Genomic DNA, 23,143 nt, shown 5'->3' with positions numbered 1-23,143 from the left:
TGGTCTCTGTAAACCCGTATTCTATAGGCAAACAGGTGTGTTCCTTGAATGTGACACCTAATGTCTTTTACCCTGACATGGGTGGATTTTTACATCTGGTACTCTGCAGCATGTGTCCTGAAACTCAGCAGTGTTTGTAAAATGGACTCAGTCTGACAAGAATACCACTATTCTCCTCCCGCTGTGTTGCCTTTCCATTTTGGGCCCTAGAGGAATCAGTACAATTATTTTGTTCTCTTTATCTGCTATCCTTGCTTGATTTGATTAGCTCTGGCACATTGTTGTTCATTTACACTAAAAGGATGTAAATAGTTTTTAAGCTGAAGCTACAGTCACTGAAGTGAAGACAAAATGTCCCCAACTGGAATAAAGGAATTGCCCAAAGGAAGACAGCAAAGAAGCTCAAGCTCACTGGAACAAAACTGGTGATCAAGTCTATGGGAACAGCGTGGGGAACAACGTGTCTTGGCATACAGAGGGGCTTGATCCATGTTCAAGCTTTTTACTTTTAGTAGAGCATCTAGTAGTTTAAGTAGATCCCCAAGTTTTTGATGCCACTTGAATCAATAATACAGCTGAAATTGACTTCTATTTAAAATTGTTTCAAATGAGTTGCTTCCCTTCCATAAAGTTTTTGCATTTCGTGATCTCCAGGCTAGATTATGTAGTGTGGATATCATAGACCCTCTTCTGTCTGACTGTCACCTACCCAGCCAGGCATTGGGCACAGTTCCTCCTTGTCTCCCCGCTATGACTTCTTCCTCCCCTACCTCCTACAAATTCTTACAACATTGTTTTTGTGTACTGTACCTTCCTATGCTCTTGTAACTGATGTAACTTTTAACGCAACGATCCTAAATGTAAAGCGCTCTGATACCCTCTTGGGTCAAGTTCGCTCTATTTAAAGCCTCTGAGGCTCTGCTCTTTATATTAAATGGTGTAGTCTCCTTGCCCTGCCAGTGCTTTCTCTGCTGCCTGTCCGGATACGAAGTCTGTGCACACCACTCACCTGAACAGTAACGCTCCCCACTTCCCCCACATTAAAACGAGGTGTAACTTACCACTTTTTTGCAGGTAGCAAAACACCACCCCCTCAGCAACTTAGTTTTACAACCTGTAAACCGCCATCGCTCATACAAGGCCAAACAAGCATTGAAGCGCCTCTGAACAGAACCGAAGATGGTATTAAAGTGCGAAGAGGGGAACGGTGAGGGAACGGTGAGTGAAATTTCCTCAGGGCAGAAGGGTCTCAGAGGTTGTCGTTTGGCTGTTCTCAGCATTTACATCAGCGGCAGCTCTGTGGCCTGCTTCATGTAGCAGTGAGTCTTTGCCATACAGCAATGCGGCGTAGGAGTTTCGAAACAACATAACTGAAAAACAGAAACACTCAACATATTGCCGCAAAAATGTTCATGTATCAACTGCTGTTCTCTTTTACTTTATTAGTTACAGATAGACCCACTGACTATAAGCGTAAGGAGCTTGGTACATAGGTCTCTAGGTATCAAGCACCTCAAGGTTCAATACTAAATAAGATGGCTTCAGAAATGTATGCAGCTACCCCATGGACCCAGTGTTTCCAAACTACTGGTCAGAGATTTGAAACAACATAAAAACAGGAAAAAACAAATGCCCCTGTTTTGGATCCTTGCGTGTAACCAACCTGCAGGTGTCTGGTTTGTCTTCTGGTAATGTTGTATTTAGCTCACTAACTGTAACAGCTGAATTTCAGTGGTTTTGTATGAGTGAACGTCCCTTTAACCTGTAGCCAAGAAACGGGGGGTCAAAACATTTGTTTTTCCATTGCCCTTATATAGGCATAGAAATCAATCCCGTATTTAGACATAGTCCATGCGACCCAAATACAGGCATGGCTACTTCCACCCGTACTAAACCCCACATCGATATCTTGGAAAATCAGCTGAAGCAGTTAAGGAACTTCCCCTTGCTTGAATATTGATTTGTCCAAGAACTCATGTACTTTGCAAAGAACAACTATCCCCTAGGGGTTCTTTCCTGACATTCATATGCCCGACTTTACGTCAAACTATGGCATTCCTAAACACCTTCAAGGTATAAATATACCCTCACTTGCTATGGCAAACTACAGTCTTTTGGAGCAGTTCGACTATCTACTTGCCCGACACAGTTCGCTACAGCAAGTGCCGAAGGAAGCCGACTCGCCAGCTGACGCACTGATCAAGAGGCTGCCCTTCTCTCGCCAAGAATCCAGCTCCAATGTTTCCAAGCACCCCTTGCGGGGTGTTGGGAAATCGAGTCCCGAGACTGAGATACCAGACCTCCTTCATTCTAACCAAGGTATGGAGCTGATTAGAAGCAATCTTCGGTAGATTTTTGGCAAAAAACAACTAAACCTATGCTACACAATACTTACTTCTTCCCGCGTACTAGACTTAGGTTAGGTACATTGGGGTAGGCATATTTAGATACACCATTTGTGTATTTTAGCCTATGTATTTATGTATGTATTTTTATATGGCTTAGAAACCATACAATGCTTTTATTTTATAATGCTATTCTCGCTGTACGCATTATACTTTGCAGTCTGCATAACGATTGTAGCAGTTCACTTCTCTTGTATGAGAAAGACGACTGTTCAATAAACCTTTTTATTGAAAACGCCTGTCTCTCTATTTCTCTACAAACTCTGTTGAAACGAAGCATGCACGATTGACCAGAGTGAAATACTTATCTATTGTTTCTACGACTCTGAGAGATATATTTCTTATTCTTGAGAACAAAGTTGTCATGTTTATGCGGTTGTCAGAAACTAATCCCTTCTTGTGAATTCGAGAAAGTTTCTAGTGACCTCTGAGCTAGCTGGCACTCACTATTAAGTTTAGTATATTCGATAGGGACCTGGTCGACCTCAGTCCTACGTCTAATCTATAGGATATATTATTCCAATGCGCAGAGCCTTTAGGGAATATAGGAACTACACTACATGGTGCCCAACATTTGGTAAGGCACTAATTTAATGCTAGATACTAAAGTAACTCAGTCGTGCTTTTCTCAGAGACCCCTTTTTCCGTAAAAATACTCCAATACACATCTGGAGTGGGTAAAGGGATAAAATATCCGCCATAGCTGAGTAGGACGAAAATGCTATGTATTAGTTTTTGGTTTTTCAACGTTGAAGGATACAGTGTTCCAAAATATTGTGCACCTTATCTTTATTTCCTTGAAACTTGCTCTGCAAACTTTCATTAAACAAAAATACCGGCTAGTGACATCGAGAACGGTGAAGCTACAGGGGGCAATACCGCACAAGCTTTAAACTTTACAGGTCTCCAAGAGACCGTCGCGGATGCTATAAGCATTCCAGAAACTTTAAGGAAAGCCATCACTATGAAACTTATAAGAAATGGCCTATCTGCGAGAGGCTGACTAATAGCCTCTGTGTTTTCTTACCCTCCCCTCTGCACTTTGCACATTTCTCTGGGACAGGCACCTGAGGCGGAAAGCCGGGTGACCTGAGTTTGCTTAAAAAAATTGCTCCGCTTTCACCCTACCTCTGCCACTTTCTCTGGTGACGCCGCGCTGCCCTGCCTGCGGTCTCCCCAGCCTCCTGACGGCTCAGCTGGCTGTTAGGGGTTTCCCTCGGGACCCGCAGACGCGCGTTTTTGGTGGCGGCCATATTGGGCGAGGCAGACAGTCGGGCCGCAGTCTAGTGGCGCAGTCCTGCCACGGACGGCAAGCTCCGCCTTAAAACTAAGGTCACTTCCCTCCGCGCAGCGGACGCGCGCTGCGGAGGCGCCTAAGGAGCGCCGAAGGAAAGCCCGTCTGCGCCCGTCAGCGTCCCGGAGGCTTCCGGGCGCTGGCCAGGACGGGCGCCCTGCCAGCAAGATGCTATCCTACTCCAAAGCTGTTCTTATGTCCCTCAACTCCCCACCCACTTCCTGTTCAAAAGTTTTTCCTAAACCTCCCCGCTCCAACATCTGTTGCCCGGGCTGTGGCTGGTTACCGGACCTGGGCCGGATTGCCTCCCTCACCCCTCCTTCCGTCAGTACTCGCTGCTTGCTGCTGAATACTAGATCCCTAGCCAAGCACGCGCTGGATATTTTCAATCTGCTCACGGATTCTAAAGCCGATTGCCTGTTTCTGACTGAGACCTGGCTGGGAGAGGGTTCCGGCCCAGACATAGCCACCGCCATCCCCCCGAGCCACGTGATTTATAGGGCAGACAGAGCCAGTGGGAAGGGGGGTGGAGTAGCTCTTATTATCAATAAACGTATCACCTGCACTATCCTTCCCTCTGACAAAATTCATGGCAGTGAAACACTGGCCTTCTCCCTATCGCTATCCCCCCAGCAGTCCTGTATAGGGCTGCTGGTCTATAGGCCTCCTGGTCCCATAGGCACCTTCTTCGAAGATCTCCACTCTCTGACTTCCTCTCTATGCCTGAGATCGAACCACTGCTTGCTCCTGGGCGATTTTAATTTTCATTTAGATAAAACAGATGACCCTCATAGTACTAAACTTAATGACATCACCTTACCCTTAGGTTTGGTTCCCCACCTCAAGTCCCCCACCCATTCCAAAGGCCATATATTAGATCAAGTGTTCTCAACTGTTCCAGTAGAGGTCACGGCCCTTGCCCCGGTTCTCTGGTCTGACCATTTCCTGGCAGAATTCACAATCTCTTCCTTTAGAAAGAACTCTGATTGTGGACATAGGGACAAGGTCCAGCCTTCGAGAGCCTTTCACCGAGTCTCACCAGCAATGATACTAAAGGAGCTCGAGGCACATCCTTGCAGGCTATCTGGCTCGCTGGATACGGACCTCGACCTCCTACAGGGCTGGCTGACCCAACGCTTCTCAGACCTTGCCCCTCCTACATCCGCCAAATCATCTTCGGTAAAATCTGCTGCCCCTTGGTTCTCTTCGGCCCTGGCAGACAAACGCCGGCAGTGCAAAATAGCCGAAAGAAAGTGGCGCCAACACTACGACGCCACCTGCAAAGAACTATATAGATCTCTGATTAGAGACTACCATCGTGACATCACCTCCAATAAAAAATTATATCTGGCCAGCCGTATTGAGGAGGCAACAAACTCCTGCAAAGAAATTTTCAGGATTGTCAAGGACTTTATTTCCCCTTCCTGGACGAACCCCAAAATCATGCACTCCAAGTCCTGGATCACCGAGCTGGCTGCCTTCTTTGCTGATAAAATTAAAAAAATCCAACTTTCTTTTGATATTACCAATACGATTCATACTTCCTCTTCCGATTCTTTGGTTCCGCCATCTCCCACATCAGAACCTTCCCTCTGGAACTTCCCGGATATGTCTTTGCAGACTTCTCTGGATCTCCTTAGTAAGCTGAAATCCGGCTCTCCCTGGGACCCTTGCCCCGCCAAAACCCTGGCCCAACTAGCCCCCATCCTCAACCATCTCATCAACCCGATCCTCAACCTCTCTCTGAGCACAGGGGAAGTCCCGCAGTCCTGGAAACATGCACTGATCTTACCACTACTAAAGAAATCCAATCTAAATCCGGACTTGCACGCTAATTATCGACCCATCTCCCTTTTGCCCGCCCTCGCAAAAGTGGTTGAAAAACATGTCCACACCTCCCTGTCCCACTTTCTTGAGGCTAATGATATTCTTCACACATCCCAGTCAGGCTTTCGATCGAACCTGAGCACTGAAACCGCTCTTCTCGAGGTCACCGAAGTGATTAAGTCCATCTTGGATAAGGGAGGAAAAGTCATGTTGGTGATGCTCGATCTCTCGGCGGCCTTTGACACCGTCCCCCACAACCTCCTCCTTACTAGACTCTGGGAGGTAGGTTTAAGGGGGACGGTGTTCAACTGGTTCCGTTCTTTCCTCTCTAACCGTCAACAAACTATCTGGGCCCCACCTTTTTCCGCCGCAATGCCACCTCTGGAGGTCGGAGTCCCGCAGGGCTCTATTTTGAGCCCTTCACTCTTCAACATTTACATGACGCCTTTGGCGGCACTCGCGGAGGGTTTCGGGGCCCAGATTGTATCGTATGCTGACGATACACAGCTCCTGTTCACCTGTGACAAGGACCACGACTTTGACGGACCATCTATACGGGATTGCCTCGGGGCGGTGTTTGACTGGTTCAACCGACACTGCCTCAAGTGCAATTCCGAAAAGTCGGAGGTCCTCTTTTTCGGCTGCCCGGCCGATCCCAGGTGGAAGGAGTGGTGGCCGGCTGCCATGTTCCCACCTGACAATGACTCTGGATCGGCGAAAAATCTGGGAATCCAGGTCGACAACTGCCTCTCTTTTAGGGGACAAGTGTCGGGCCTGGCCGGTAAATGCTTCGCGATTTTAAAAATGTTGAGAAAGTTCCTGCCCCTCCTATCCATCGATCACAGAAGGACCACAGTGCAGGCCCTGATTGGCTCACGCCTGGACTACGCCAACATTCTATACCTTGGCCTTCCGGACTATCTTACATCTCGTCTACAGGTAGTTCAGAACTCGGCAGCCCGAGCCATTTTCGGCCTTAACAGAAGGGCCAGGGCGTCGGAGCTCCTTAGAACCCTCCATTGGCTGCCGGTTAAGAAGCGGATCGCTTTCAAGGCCCTGACCATCGCCTTTAAAGCTCTGCATGGTCTGGGTGCCCGGTATCTTCGAAAATGGATCACTTTTTACCTTCCATCCAGATCCCTTCGCTCTTCGTCACAAGCTAGGGCAGTCACCCCTAGGATACATCGAGCTCGCATCGGCGGCCGCGCCTTCAAACATCTGGCGCCCCAACTGTGGAACGATCTTCCTCTTGCGCTCAGGTCCTGCTCCAATCTCCTGACTTTCAGGAAGGACTTGAAAACCTGGTTGTTTCAGCAATAAGTCTGTTCCTCCCCTGCTCTGTTTCTCTGGACTCATTGGGTCTGTTTTTCTTTCTCCATCTGCTCCCCTCCTCGACTTGGGAGGATCCTCCAGCGCCGGGACACTCCTCGGAGTAGCCGTGCGCTATACAAGCACCCTGTTAACATAACATAACAGGTGGTAGGGTAGTTTTTGTGATTGAGGCACATGAATATCATCAGACAGAGGTGTTCTATTCATGGATAGTCTTCCCTGAAGCAAATCAAAGAACAAAAGTGTTTCACTTCTACAAAGAAGATGAAGCTCCAGAGGAACACGTTCCTTTCGAGGATGTTGAAATTCCACTAACATACCAAGAGCTCTGGTTTAAAGGCGCCCTAAAACATACACATCACATTACCAGGCTCGGTCCACTAGGTAGACCAGGAGCAACATGGCCGGTATTAGCCAGCTATACACCACATCCTGCCATTGAAAATATGACAGATGCGGAACTATTAGTTCAAATAAAAGAGCTAAATAAAATCCACAGACAATTGGTTCAATACGTCATGCGGACCTTTACTGTCCGGCAATAAGGATTCCACAACACACCCCTTACCAGGAGAACACAAATAAAATTACACCACAGACTATACAATCAGTCATTGGCAAATTAACCGCAGAACGGGAACAAATTCTATTCTGGATAGCTCAAAATATTACTCAAGGCAATATTTGCTGATACTAACCCTCATGAGAAACATAGGAATCTAACAATCTGTTTACCAATGGGGATCGCACCACACCTGGAGGCCTGAGACACTTGGGGTCCAGTCTTTGCTACGATCTACACCAAAACACATGGTGTTCCGTCTATGGCGGTAATACCAGATGTCCTGAAACAGATTCAAAATGAATACGGGGCAGAACCTGCTTTAAATCTGGGTATGAAACTACTGAAAGATTTCAAACAGGTCTCAACAATAATATTAGCTAATATTAAAGGTGAAGCAGCATCCGTGGCGATCCGCCAAAAGTTAAGAGAATTTGATGAACTGGCCAGAATAATTGAGAAATCCTATGAAGAACTAGGTAGAAACAGTTTGGATGGTAAACCAGTGACACCCCAGCTGACTGAAAGTCCTGACAAGGTATTTATTAAAAACACTCCTAATCCTCCCAAAAAGAAGTGGGAGAACACTAAGCAAACTTCTAAAGAAAAGCGTTTTAAATCCCGAGGTAGGTCTCCTCAAAAGGAGCCCTCTGAAAGGAGGTTTAACCTCAGGAATAGGGATAATTTGAGAAAACCTGATAGATATCAAGATACGGATACACGTTCCTCTCGTACCTTTCAGAATTCCTCACAGAAATCCGAAAGAAGAGGAAGATCAGACCAAAAGGAAGAACGCATGTCCAAAGTCCAAAGACGATCAACACGTTCCAAAAAATAAGAATAAGAAAACTCAATTCACCAAAAAAAAGGAATCAGGTCTAAAAATCAGACATGCTGAGGATCTTGAGGACACAACTCAAGGAAGGGGAATGGGCTCAGACGATCTTGGACAGCTCAGCAAAAGTCACCATAGCTCGCAAGAACTTGAAGCATCATCTGGAGACAGTGAACTTGAATGAGTACATCCAAGTTGAAACTGCAGATACCAGGGTTAATGTCCCACATAAGGTATATGAAGTAACACTCTGGATGGAGGGGGACATAACTAGAAAAATAAGAGCACTCTTTTGGGAGAAGATCTCTCAGGGTTATGACATTCTTCTAGCTGAACAAGACTGGCCACCTGAATTTATCAGGGAGTACCAACATGGCGAAGACATCATTATGCCAGCTTTCTCCAATCATAGTCCAATTCATGAATGGGCAGTATCCCAGGCTCCTGCATTATATAAAAATCAGGTAGGATGGGATGAGGATTCTCCTCAACATAAAATCCAGTTAAAGAATCAACCAACTGCACAAAGGCAGTACCCAGTTAAGCAAGAAGCTAAAAAACAGGTCAGGGAGATATTAGATCAACTTAAAAACCAAGGGGTGATTGAAACATGCACCTCATTGATGAACAATCCTTTGTTTCCTGTCTCCAAACCAGACAATACATATCGTCTAGTTTTGAATTACAGACATTTAAACTCTTGTTGCAAAACTTTCGCAGTACAAAATGCACACAGTGCAGCACTAATGAATAACATTGTGGGTAAAAAATATAAAACCACATTAGATATTTCTAACGGTTTCTTCTGTCAAAACATTGCAACAGAAAGTAGGTATTTGACAGCTTTCTCAATTATTGGGACACAGCGTCAATTCTGTCGTCTCCCACAGGGATTCAAGAATTGTCCAGGGTTATTTTCAGCCAGAGTAACAGAGTTTCTACAAACCTATGATGATGAGGCATTATCATATGTCGATGACATCTATCTTACAGACGATGACTTGGAGAGGCACTTGAACAGGGCGAACACCATAATATTGGGCTTCGCGTCTGAAGGGTACAAATTCAATTTTAAGAAATCACAAATTGCCCACCTCAATGTCCTTTTTCTAGGATATGAATTATCAATTGAAGGCAAAAGCCTGGCAGCAAACTTTCTAGAGAAATGTGCGCTGCTCCAAATTCTAAAAACGCGGAAAAACTTACAGTCAATTCTAGGTTACCTAATTTTCGGAAGAACATACATTCTAAATTACGCAGAAAGGGTTAAATCTCTCTACGAATTAATCAAACCTGATTTTGAAACAGTTAATTGGACTCAACAACAGACAGAAAGTTTGCGGTCAGTCCAAACAGACATGTTAGCAACAAAACATTTGCAAACACGCGTAAACGTACGCAACTTAGTGAGCGGAATCATTTCAGGAAAATGTGGATTCACGTACTTAACTTTTAATAAAGGAGAAAAAGTACCAATAGCTTACAAATCACATTTGTACACACAAGCAGAAATGAAATTCACTTCAACAGAAAAAATTCTGACAGCGGTTCAAACTGCAGTAGCAAAAGATAGAGCCCTCACACAGGGTAAGCGCATACTGGTCGTTACACCTGTACCTGCCTTAGAGGCAGTGATGAAAGCAAGCATTCCGAATGCTAAAGCTTTACATCCGGAATGGATACAATGGGTTAATTCTCTTGCTACAACGTCTGTTCTCTTGCTACAACAGACGTTGAATACGTTTTAGACCCTTATTTGAAAACACAAGAATTTCTACAATATGAATATGAATGTCCTCTGCCTACTGAGATTATGCCTCTAGAGCAGTATGAATGTATCGTTTATACTGACGGATCAGCACAACCCGCTAATGGGGGTAAACAAGCTTATAGTGCTGAGTGCGCGATCATTAAAGGTCACTGGCGAGGTGGCAAATTCCAACCTATGGTCACTAAAACGCAATCTCTAGGAGATTGTACAGCTCAGCGAGCTGAACTACAAGCATTCAAGATGGCGCTTGAAAATACTGATCGCGAATTCCCCACACTCATACTGTGCAATTCATATTATTGTGTTCAATCTTACAATGAATACCTGCAGAACTGGATTGAAAACGGTTTCAAAGATGCAAAAGGTGGCACAATCAAGCATAAGTTGCTTTGGGAACAAGTAGTTCAGTTACGACAAGAACTACAAAAGGCTCACGTCATACATACACTGAGTCATCAACGTGATGGCGTTCACGTTGCAGGGAATTCATTGGATGATGAAGCCGCATAGGCAGCTGTGCAAACGGCTTTCGTAGCTGCAATCACTCGTTCAGAAACTAGCTGTCAATGTGACAAACAAAGGCAGCGGTGCAGCGTTACCTCAAAACTATCCACTCAAATATTCATACATAATTGACGCAAACTCCGCTCCTTTTGCTTGAATCCCTGGAGTGGGGGATAGAGTGATTCCAAACAGTAAACATATAGTAGCTTTGATACATGAAGCACATTTGGGAGAGGGTCTGATAAATCAGGGGATCTCTAAATCTATACTAGAATTAAAGGAGACGGACTGGTGGCCAGGGATGAATGGTCACATTCACACATTTGCAATTAATTGCCATGACTGCAACAGATCGCAGCAGAGAAAGCCGCCAGATACCTGACTACAGTGTAGCCAGCCCAGTACAGACACCGTTGTTAGACAGCATTAGACTTTCTACACACAGACGTCCCTATGGACAAATGCGGTCGCACAAATTTTAAGACAAGTTACGTTTGGATGTGGCCTCAGCGCTCGGCTGACGCTCAAACTGTTATAAAAGATTTGCGAGTCTTTATCGGCACATACGCAGTCGGCACGCTACATTCTGACCAGGGTCCTGCATTTAGCTCTCGAGCTTACAAGGAGGCCATGGCCAAATTGGGCATTTCATTGCGGCATTCTAGTCCATTCCATCCTGAGAGCAATTAGGTAGTGGAGAGAAAAAAAATGAGACATAATGCCATCTATAACAGCTATGGTATTAGGCTTGGGTGATGGGTGGGTCAACCATCTAATAAGTGTCCATTGTAGTCTTAACAATCTGCCAAGAAGTTCTCTAGGGGGTATCACTGCATATGATATGCTTTTTGGTACTAGAAGGATTGTGCCGGACCTCGATTGTCACACTTCAGTAGTAGAACAAAAACCCTTTGATATCAAAGAACGTTTGGCTGTTTTGCAGGACTTAATTGAAACAAGATCCAGACAAAGTAACCTACTCCTGAAGCCAACAACCACTGAAGAAAAACCATCTGTCCCAGCAAGACCTGTCTGGATTCCAAAGATTGGGAATCTAGTCAGAGAATAGATCACGACAAGAAGGAATTTGGGCCTTCTTACAGACAACCAGTACCTGTCCTGGCCATCCACTGATCAAGAACAGTATTACTGCTGCCCCTTGCCGGAAAAAAGGAGAACAGGTTTGTTTCCATCGACCTGGTAAAACCACATCATGTGGCCGATCATAAGTAGTAGGCCAAGTGGACTCCAAAGATCTGGCTACTATCCAAGAGGTTCAAACTGAGAGACTCATGACCTTTGAAGAATCTTCAGTACGAAAAGAAGGACTATGCAACACAGCCATGGAACTTGTACCTCTTGAAACCCAAATAACAGTTTTTCAAGAAATGCCTGTCTACAATGAAATAGCAACTGACTATACAAATGTAACAAGTGATCAAGTGGTTCCAGTGATTACATCGAATCCTGAAGCAATCCCTACAATTGACAGAACTGCCTCTGGCTATTTCATTAACTTTGATACGTTTTCCGAGGATCCCAGTGAACCTGAAACAACGCCAGTAAAAAGAACTTTTAAAGAACAAGCAACAGAACTTTTTCATCAACTGGAAAAGATATACCTGGTTTCACCATGGATTGACCTTTGGATTGTGTTGGGTGTACTTTTTCTTCTACTTTGGTTGACTCTTGTATTTACTTTGGGAATGCTGATAAATGGAAGATATGTTAAAAAGGGCACAGCAAGTAAGAACATCAACTTACTCCTCAAGCCACACAAATCATTTCATCGTGAACAAAGAGACTTGTCATCAGTGAACATCACAGCCGTTCATATACCTGGTGGTATAGCTTAGGACAGGACTGAATATGACATTCTTGGTCCGGCGGAACTGTTGAAGATTCCAAACCAATTCAAGATTTCCTTGAGTGACTTTGTTTAATCTAGTACCTTTTCTGATGATTGGGACATCGAGACTGTTAATAATATGATGTCAGACTTAGAAATGTCTGCAAAGTTTACAAATCATGAATACTTAGAAGGTTCATCAGATTATGAACAAATGTATTGTTATAATTACTATGGTCATCATCTCTTGCACAGATCTGCAAATCCTAGAAATGTACTTACATATAGCCAATGGGAACATTGTCCTACGCCACCAAAGGGTAGCTCAAAAACATTTTATGACAAATTTCCATACTTTTCAAGGTATAATGTTTCAAATCCAGAATCATGTTACTTTAAAATTTTTAATAAGACAGGAATGAAAAGTATGTGGACAAATACAAAGCAAATTTATTCTGCGGCCTTTTATGCTCAGTTGTCTACATTAGTATTTGACTTTTGGAAAGACACCATTGAGACAAAAAGGCACAAAGGCCTGGCAGGTGCAGGTATTTGAAGCTTTATTTAGAGCCTGCATCATCCAAGAGCAAATAATGATTTTGAATGACACTGTTCAGCAGACATCTTGTCTTGGGTTAGCCAAGATAAAAGATTTAAACAACCCATCCATACCTACACCAACGACTGATAACAGTAACACTTCAGAGGGGGAGGTCGATGCACATACTATTTTGCATTACAACAGAACAGACCCTGATTGGAAGAGATGGTTAATCTGGCCCACAGACACAAAGAACTGTCAAGATAGATTCCTAAATAAGACACAAGGGTTCACATTCACTATACCAGATCCAAGATATGTTCAGAGACAGCATCCAGGGATAGTAACATCATACAGTGTAAAGAAACTGTGCCTCGAATGGCTATACAAGTCCACACTAAAAGAAGTAGAACAACACTTATCTTTACTTAAAGATGGCGCTGACCTGAGGGACTTCTTACAAGGACCTACTAAACCACGTCATAAACGTTTTATATACGCCGGTATCTATGCCATGTATAATGAAGCATGGAAGATTATAATAATAATAATAAATAATAATAAATCATTTATAGAGCGCCTGGCTACACAAAACTGTGCGTCCCCGCGCTAACTGCTGAAAAGAAACAAAGATTAGAAGGCAGCTGTGGAAAAAGAGGCCCAGGAGATGTTACATATTGGGAAACAGAAGCGTTTTAAGTTTTCCCCGAAATCTCAGTTCAGATGGTTCCATCCGCAAGTGAAGCGGGAGCGCATTCCAATGTTTGGAGGCCAGGTACCTGAAGGACCTGCCACCCATTCTGGCCCTGCAAATTCGAGGAAGTTTAAATAACATCGTGCCGGAAGATCTTAGGTTCCGAGTAGGGCAATGTATTGTGAGGAGGTTTTTTAAGTATTCAGGGCCTTTGCCCTGAGCAATGCGATGAGCATAGCAAAGGGTTTTGAATATGATCCTCTCCCTTACCGGAAGCCAGTGAAGTTTAGCCAGGGCAGTTTTTGCGGAAGCTCTGCGTGATAGTCCGAGCACGAGGCGTGCGGCAGCATTCTGCACACACTGGAGTTGATGTAATCCCTTTTGACTGAGCCCAATCAGCAGGGCATTCCCATAATCAATATGGGGGGTCACCAGCGCGTGTACAATTGTTTTTCTGGCTCCGGTAGGGAGGAGATGCAATATCTTTCGAAGAACCTTTAGTATGCCAAAGCACCTTCCCGTTGCCCTACTGACATGGGTCTTGCCAGAGAGATCAGAGTCGAGCATAACACCTAGGTTTCTTACCGACTCCACAGGAGTGGGGGGATTTCCTAGTTCGATAGGCCACCATGAGCGAGACCAAGCTGATGCTGCTCTCCCGATCACCAGTAGTTCAGTCTTTTCGCCATTAAGACAAAGGCAGTTGTTATTCATCCAGACTGCTACTGCTGACATACAATTCGAGAAATTGATGGCATCTTCTCTTCGGTCAGGAGTAAGCTTAAACACCAGCTGGGTGTCGTCAGCGTAGCTGACGATGCTCACCCCGAAACCTTCTACAATGTGAGCCAGGGGTTCCATATAGATGTTAAATAACGTGGGGCTCAGACTTGAGCCCTGAGGAACCCCATGACTCACCTCCCGAAGGGAAGATCTAAAGGGTGGGCAATGTAACTGAAAGCTTCTGTCGGCCAAGAAGGAACGCAGCCAGGCAAGTGCTGAACCCGTTACCCCCATGTCCGAGAGACGAGACAGCAGCGTTGAGTGCAGCATGGTGTCAAATGCTGCACTACGGTCTAATAAGACCAACGCTGCTGTCTCGCCTTCGTCCGCTATCTGCCTGAGATGCTCAGTAGAGTATAGAACTGCCGACTCAGTAGAGTAGCCCGCTCTAAATCCCGATTGTGAGGGGTGGAGGAGGGCTTCTGCCTCCAAATACTCCATGAGCTGTTTGTTCGCAATTTTTTCTATTATTTTAGCGCAGAAAGGGAGGAGGGAGATGGGGCGGAGATTTTGGAGCTGAGAAATGGGGATATTGGGCTTTTATTTAGTGGTATAACTTGAGCAGTTTTCCATACCTCCGGTACGTAGCATTCCTGAAATAACAGTGTCACCATGTGACTGATATAGTCAATTAATATACTTTCCATAACTCCCTTGCACAGGTCCGGTGGGCAGGCGTCACTAGGGAAGCCGGATTGTATACCATTAACTATACCTATAAGTTCATGTCTTTCAGGAGTTTTAAAACTAGTAAGAGGTGATTTGTGTGTTGAGATGGTTGTAGTGTCCTCACTGTTATTTGAGAGATTTATATTGTCTACAAAGGTGGCATGTATTTTATCCACCTTATTACGCAAGCAGAGACTGCAGCACGAATACGAGAAATTGATCGTATTAATTTAGAGAAATCTCTCTCTGTAGTTGACAAGGGGTTAACGACTCTGTCATCCAGGATATATTCTTTGGACAGCATGGTATCCTCTGTCATAGACATAATGGAACATGACTTGGTCATGTTGCAACATGGTCAGTCGCAATTGCGTTCAATAATGCTATTAGGCTGGACGTTATAAAACCTTCATTCAGGCTATGTGCCTTGGCGTTTAATCAACACAACGTCATTATTTTCTGAATTTAATCTCACAGATAAACTAATCAAGTTGGCACAGAGGGGAGCAGACTATACGGTGCTGAACATTGAAAAGCTGGAAAGATTGCCATTTACTGTCGCTGAAAAGCCAGCCTTTTAATGGATAATACACGGTACAATCACTCTGCTTGTTACAATTTTCCATTTTCAGTATTGCCTAAAACATATATCAGCAGGCCTATATTAAAGGTTGGGTAAAGAATACATCAAGACATCCTGGGAATCACCCTAAACACACATGTTGGAGTGGGGGGAAAGAAGTGTTTCTTAGTGGCAATAATTGTGAAAGTGCACTAAGCGGTTCTCTCCTACTTTGGGGTATAAACTTACAAGAGGCCTGCGATGGTTCCTCTAAAAATTTATCCTGCCACCTGCAAGGTTTACCAACTGCAGTGATTGATCCAATTTTTAGGCTGCTTTCTAATGGAAGCTACATTATGTTGAATGTTCACAGCTGCTGTGGCATGATGCCAGGTTTAGCCTATCTCATAACTGTGTCAGCCAGGGTCACTTGCTGTATGCAAGTATTGTTTCAAAAACCAAGACAAACCGTGAGTTGCCGTTATGGCCTTCACTGAACATCTCTTCTATACAAATTGATACTTTGAACAGAATGAAAGCCATTCTTTTATAGAAAACTGTACCATTGAGCTCGGCCAAAGAGACCTATGATCTGCAAGTCGCAAGGACTTCTGCAGAGATACACACCCTATTAACTACAAACTGTCCTGTACATTTCTCAGAAATGTTAGGTAGTATCTTAAACATGTCTGATACGAGTGGTATTGTTCATGTATTTAAGAAAAACATTTCAGAACTGTTAGTTCCTTTTGAAGCAGTCCTAGGAATATTTCCAAACTTTGTACACTCTGTGTTTGGCGGATTGCCTCTCGTTTTGGGACTCGCAGCAGGGATACTATTTTTGCTCCTACTGTTTCGATATGGCAAGCCGATCCACAGCGGACACTCAGATCACCGTGGAAAATACTCTACTGGCGATGAAGTGGTGTGAGCTCATAGTCCACATTTTGGGATTAACTTGTTTAAGAGAATTACATACCACATGGATTATTTCATTTAGACCAATCTGGCAAGATTGCATCTTACCTGTTCTACGATGCCTGTTATGTGGAGAAGAATGCGTGCTAGACATCTGTCTGACACTCCCATCAGTCATGCCAACGGATGTTGATGCTTTGCTGGATCCGGTAAAGGCCCATGAGCAGTGTTGTCCCCACCAGCTACCAATTCTGATGACAGCATTCATTGAGATCTCACAGGCGCAAAATGCTGACGGTGAGGTACGAGAGGAAAGCGGGACACAGGTATCAAATTTGAACATTGCTAACACGACCAACGCTGACAGCGATGCTTCGCATCTTTGTGCAGTTAATCTTCTTAGCGAGGTAATCCAACTTTCACCTACAATGGTAGACAAATTCTTTTCAGACTTAGAAGACTTGATGTTTTCTCCAAACAATACCACTGACTTTTGACTTGCCACACATTGTTCTGAGAGACTCTGAATTCGACCTTCATTTTTCAAAACAAAGTTTCTAACTTTGGAACTCTATTTTTTCTATGATCAAACTTTTGTTTTTCCAAATTTGTATTTTTATTTTTTTGGCACAAAGTAATCTGCTCATAGTAGAACTATTCATAGAAAACTAAAATTCTTTGAAAAACTTCCAAGAGACAAAATTTGACCTTGTCCATATTCAAACAGTTTTTATAATCTGCCATGGAAGGGTCTCGACTTTTTTCTTCTGTAATTAAGAGCCATTTCATAAATGTAGTTTGATGCTTCATTCGGATAGCATTTTCAAAATGTCGAAGTATATGCTTTGAATGAAACATTGCTTTAAATGCGTACAGCACATATGCTTTTTGTGTACAACCAGTACCAATGCATTTCTATGTACTTTGGTTGGGGTTTTAACACAATCATGTTTAGATATGTTTTAATGTGTTTAGAACTTAGTAATGTCGTACATAAGTAAGTCGAGTGGGTGTTGTGTGGCGTTTAGAGCTCCAAGTGAATTTTCCTGATTCATGCCCTTATATAGGTACAATTCACATTGCCCTTATATAGGCATATAAATCAATCCCTTATTTAGGTATTGTCCATGCGACCCAAATACAGGCATGGCTACTTCCACCCGTACTAAACGTCACAGCGATTTCTTGGAATATCGGCTTAAACAGTTAGGGACCTTCCCCTTGCTTGAATATTGATTTGTCCAATAACTCATGTACTTTGCAAAGAACAACTATCCCCTAGGGGTTCTTTGCTGATGTTCATATGCCTGACTTTATGTCAAACTATGGCATTCCTAAACACCTTCAAGGTATAAATATACCCTCACTTGCTATGGCAAACTACGGTGGTCCGGAGCAGTTTGACTATCTACTGTGCCCGACGCAGCTCGCTATAGCAAGTGCCAAAGGAAGCCGACTCTCAAGCTGACGCACTGATCAAGAGGCTGCCCTTCTCTTGCTGAGAATCCAGCTCCAGTGTTTCCAAGGTCCCCTTGCGGGGTGTTAGGAAATCGAGTCCTGAGACTGAGATACCAGACCTCCTTCATTCTAACCAAGGTATGGAGCTGATTAGAACCTAGAGAAATCTTAGGTAGATTCATGGCAAAAAACAACTAAACCCATGCTACACAATACCTACTTCTTCCCGCGTACTAGCCTTAAGTTAGGTACATTGGGGTAGGCATATTTAGAAGCACCAGTTGAGTATTTTAGCCTGTGTATTTATGTATGTATTTTTATATGGCTTAGAAAACATACAATGCTTTTACAGTATTATTTTATAATACTATTCTCGCTGTACGCATTATACTTTGCAGTCTGCATAAGGATTGTAGCAGTTCACTTCTCTTGTATGAGAAAGAAGACTGTTCAATAAACCTTTTTATTGAAAACTCCTGTCTCTCTATTTCTCTACACACTCTGTTGAAACGAAGCATGCACGATTGACTGAGTGAAATACTTATCTATTGTTTCTACGACTCTGAGAGATATATTTCTTATTCTTGGGAAACAAAGTTGTCATGTTTATGCGGTTGTCAGAAACTAATCCCTTCTTGTGAATTCGAGAAAGTTTGTAGTGACCTCTGAGCTAGCTGGCACACACTATTAAGTTTAGTATATTCAATAGAGACCTAGTCGACCTCAGTACTACGTCTAATCTATAGGATAAATTATTCCAATGCGCAGAGCCTATTGGGAATATAGGAACTACAGTACAGACTGATTTACACCAAACTTGTTAGAAAGCTAGCTCTCTGTCCAGAAAGAGTGTTTTTTGTAATATGGTGTAAATCTGTTTAGTAGTAGTTGAGATAATAAACAAAATCTAAATTTGCATATCTAGGGACGTGGATCCTCCGAGGATCCAACAGTCCCCGTGCTCAAATGTGATTGGCAGGCAACACTTCAACAAGTGTTGGCAGCCATGTTAGGAGTCAACTTGAGCCGAGTCCCAGAAAAATGCTTGAAAACAGGAGAGAAGGTGGCAGGGTAGGAATACCCTGACCCCCTATGCCACTTGGGGGGGGTTGGAGGGGGAATCCACGGGGAACCTACAGGACAAAAAATGCATTTATTTTGTTTAGGTTTCAGCGGAAGATAAGCTTGATCCGCTGCTCCCACTGAATTTTGTTTGAAAGAAAGAAGCCAAGCTCCCACGTTTCTCTAATGTTTAGCCACTGAGTGGAGCAAAACCAAAGGGGATGATGGACGGAGTGTTGAACATTGCACGCACTCACCCCCAGTCAACTGATCTTGGTTTAATCATCATCATTCTTTAGCTCACTCCGCCACCCCAGTTCAGACATGGCTATATGCAAATCAGTCTGACCCTGTGCCCCATAAGAACAGTCCAGGCAGAACTGCCAAGCCATATCTTCTCTGGACCGGAAACAAGCATTCTGGGACCGTTGGCAGGGTATGCCAAGACGTGGGTCCCTTGCTCACTTTACCACTGGATTCAAGCTAGTCTGGCTGATCACAGCTGATTAGCCAGAAACCGGTCCCAGGACGAGCAGAATGAGGTGAAATAGAGATCAGAAATGAGCAGAAAGAGGAAAAATAAAGGTACAAAATCAAGAGAAATGAGCAGAAGAGGCATGATAAAGGTCAGAAACGAGCAGAAATAGGTAAAACAGAGGTCAGAAATTAGAAGAAAGAGGGCAAACAGATCAGAAACGAAGAGAATGAGGCAAAATAGAAGTCAGAAATTAGCAGAAAGAGGCAAATAAAAGGAAAGCAATGAAAAGAAAGAAGCAAAATAAAGGTCATCAATGAGCAGAAAAAGGCAGGATAAAGGTGAGGAACAAGCAGAAAAGTTAGACTAAAGGGCAGAAATGGGCAGAAAGAGGCAAAATAGAGGTTTGAAACTAGCAGCAAGAGGTAGAATAAAGGTCAGAAACAAGCACAAAGAGGCAGAATAAAGGTTAGCAATGAGCAGAAAGATGCAAAACACAGGTCAGAAACAAGCAGCAAGAGGCAGAATAAAGGTCTGCAAAGAGCAGAAAGAAGCAAGATAAAGGTCAGCAACGAGCAGAAAGAGGCAAGATAGAGGTTAGTGTTGGACTTTGCCCTTTTTGCAGGGTCAACCCTAAACTTTTTGCCTTTCTCCCCGCCTTATTTCTGACATGGTGTTAGTGGTTTAGGCCTCTGGGCACTTCAGCACTGCTGTCCAGTGTGAAGTGCGTGCGCTCTCTGTGTTACAGTTGGTAAGATTGGCCTGCCCTCCCATAGGAATGCATTGGGGATTCCTTGATCAGTGTGTCAGTGGGAATTTCTGAATTGGGAGGAGCAGCGTGGTCATGTTTAGTATACTTGGAATGGTAGGAATAAATGCTGTGCAGTGGTGTGCACAGATTTATTATGACTATTTGGGAAATACCACTTTTAGAAGTTGGCATGTCTGCCTGCCTGATGTGAATTGGATGTCTGGCTTGTGAGTAACAGGGGCTGGGAGTTGTGTGGCTCCAGGAGGGGCAGGGTGAGTCAGTACTAGGCTGAATGGGACATCTGCTTTGGGAGTAGTGGGAAGAGTAATCCCCTGACTCTGAATGAGACTGTGCCTAGCCTATACAATCCTGGCTCTGCCCCCTGTGGGTTGACTGATCACCTAGCCCCCACCAGACAAAGGGGAAGAGGAGCTTGGAAAACAAAGTGCTCCAAATCCCCCCTGAACCAGTTGCATCTGGTTCTCACAAACCCTACACTGCAGTACAAAGGAATGCCTAATATAAATATAGGGGCCAAGACCCCATGAAGTGGTTCTGTTGTGCTGGTGTTGTCCTTTGCTACTTGGGCGTGCTGCTGCTGGGGGCCCAGGAGGAACGGACATGGGAGCTTGCCTCCCTGCTGGAGGGCCCTGTGTGCTGGCCTACCTGGGCCCAGCTGTGCCCCCAGACCTTGAGGGACTCACAGCACCTCGTGTGCGCTGCCTATTTGTTCTCCTGGCATAGAAGGAGCGTCTTGGGCTTTGGCTTGCAGCCCTGGGCTGGCCTGACATGGGGATTCCCCCGCATTTGTGGCTCTCAGCAGCAGAAGCCCACCCCGCATTGTTGCCTTTTTGGAAGAGCGTATGCCCACCCCGCTTGATGCTTTTAATGACGAGCGGGTTCCCACCCCGCACTTTGGCCGAGAATAAAGTCACTGACCCGACCAGGAAGCCAGGCAGCCTTGCCTGACTGTGGGCAGGGCCAGCGACGGATGCGGAGCCTCGCGGGCTCCATTTCCACCTTCCCCCGTAGCTGAAGAGAGGGGGAAGGCAACCAGGAAGCAGACAAAAGCCAGCACGTGTTGAACGGGGCTCCCTTGAGTGGTGAAAAGCCCCACATATGGAGAAAACCCAGCGGAGTCTGCCAGGAGACCCGGTGAGAGGGGGGTGGAATGGGCGCATTTGTGTTGCTCGTGAGGCACCATGATGACCATGCCTGTGCCCTTCAGCTGCCCGCAGGAGAGCGGGCCGCTGCGGCGGTGGGGGCCATCTTTGCAGGAATCCCCGAACGGGGCTCCCCTGGCTCAAAGAGTGCCAGTTCCTTGTTGGGCCTGTAGGTAGGCCTCATTTGTTGAAGGGGGACCGGGCAAAGAGAGGAGACAGAGCCTCCAAGTTACTCTGGTGAGTGGGGCTCTCAGAGGCGCTGCTAGTGCAGTGTGAAGTCCGTGACCACATAGTCTTAACAAGCACGGCATCAGAGGGGCCCCCATGGAAATAGGGCTCCAAAGGCATAGTGCCAGTGCCTTCCCCGTTTTCTCATTCACAGCTGCCCTGCCATAGCGGGCAGCTGCACCAAGGGGGCATGTGTTTGTTAGAGAGTCCCAGAGAGGGGCTCAGGTGGTGCCAGGGCTGATTTCCTTTTCCCAGCTGCACCGTGCCAGCCCGGGCAGCTGCAACAATGGCCACATTTGTTGAGAGAGTCCCAGTGGGGACCCAGCCAGAGGGCACAGTGAGTGCCCAGGTCTACAAATTATCACAGCTGCACGGTAATTAGTGGCAGCTGCACCTTTTAGGCTGACATTTCTTTGGGGGCAGTTTTGAATGAGAAAGTAGTGAGATACACTCCTCTAAACCAGTGCAATAGCGCACTTGTGGATTCTGCTGCATTGGCAGCCACGCTGACATTTGGGAAATAGGGCATTTGAGCCCTCTGAGAAGGCCAGTTGGCCAGGGGGGCTGTTAGGTTGGTAGGGCGCCCGGCCCTACTATGGTTTATGTGGTGTGCAGGAAATGTGATTTATGTTTATGTTTATGTTTATGCACTGTGATTTATGCCTCTAATGTGGTTCTATTATTAGGAGGTTATGGTCTAATATGTTTAGGCTTATGAGGTTGGCCCATAATGTATTTTATGGTGCAGGATAATGCTGAGTACAGTGTTTGCCAGTAATTACTAGTTGTGTTCTATATTTATTATTGGTTCTACATCTACTATTTTCACTTTGTGATGGTTCTGGCAGTGGCCCAATTGGCCCTGTCAGGTGTATAAAATTCCCTGTAAATATTGCCTAGTGCCAGTTGGCACAGTGTATATTGTGTGATTGCTATTCTAATGTGTTTATGATAATACAAAGGCTATTTTTATATATAACCTTGTGTAGAGTTCCTTTTGTGGTGTGCCTAGTAGGTTGCTGCTGTGTGTGTGTTGCACAAATGCTTTACACGGATGTATGACGTTACGACGCATACTTTTACTACGCCTACCTTTACAACGCAATTTTTACAATGCAGGATCCTTTACAACGAATGTCTTTACAACGCATGATATTTCATCGTAGATGCCTTTACAACGCATGCCATTACAACGTAAGTATAGGTAAGTATATAATATTTTTTTTAAATGTACTTAATTAAAATGAATTTAATTTATTTTAATTTAATTTTTATTTTACTTTAATTTTCTTATTTTTTTAAGTATATATATATATTTTGTAAATAATGTAGGTGTTTTAAAATAATGGGTGTAATAGTAGGGTAAGTGCTGGATAGTGTAGGGGTAAAATTACTATTCTAACTCCAGGGGGGTGAAATAGTAGGGTAAGTGCTGGATAGTGTAGGGGTAAAAATTACTA

Source organism: Lissotriton helveticus, chromosome 1_1 (genome assembly GCF_964261635.1).
Source record: "Lissotriton helveticus chromosome 1_1, aLisHel1.1, whole genome shotgun sequence".
NCBI lineage: Eukaryota > Metazoa > Chordata > Amphibia > Caudata > Salamandridae > Lissotriton > Lissotriton helveticus.
Note: the sequence above shows the minus strand (reverse complement) of the source record.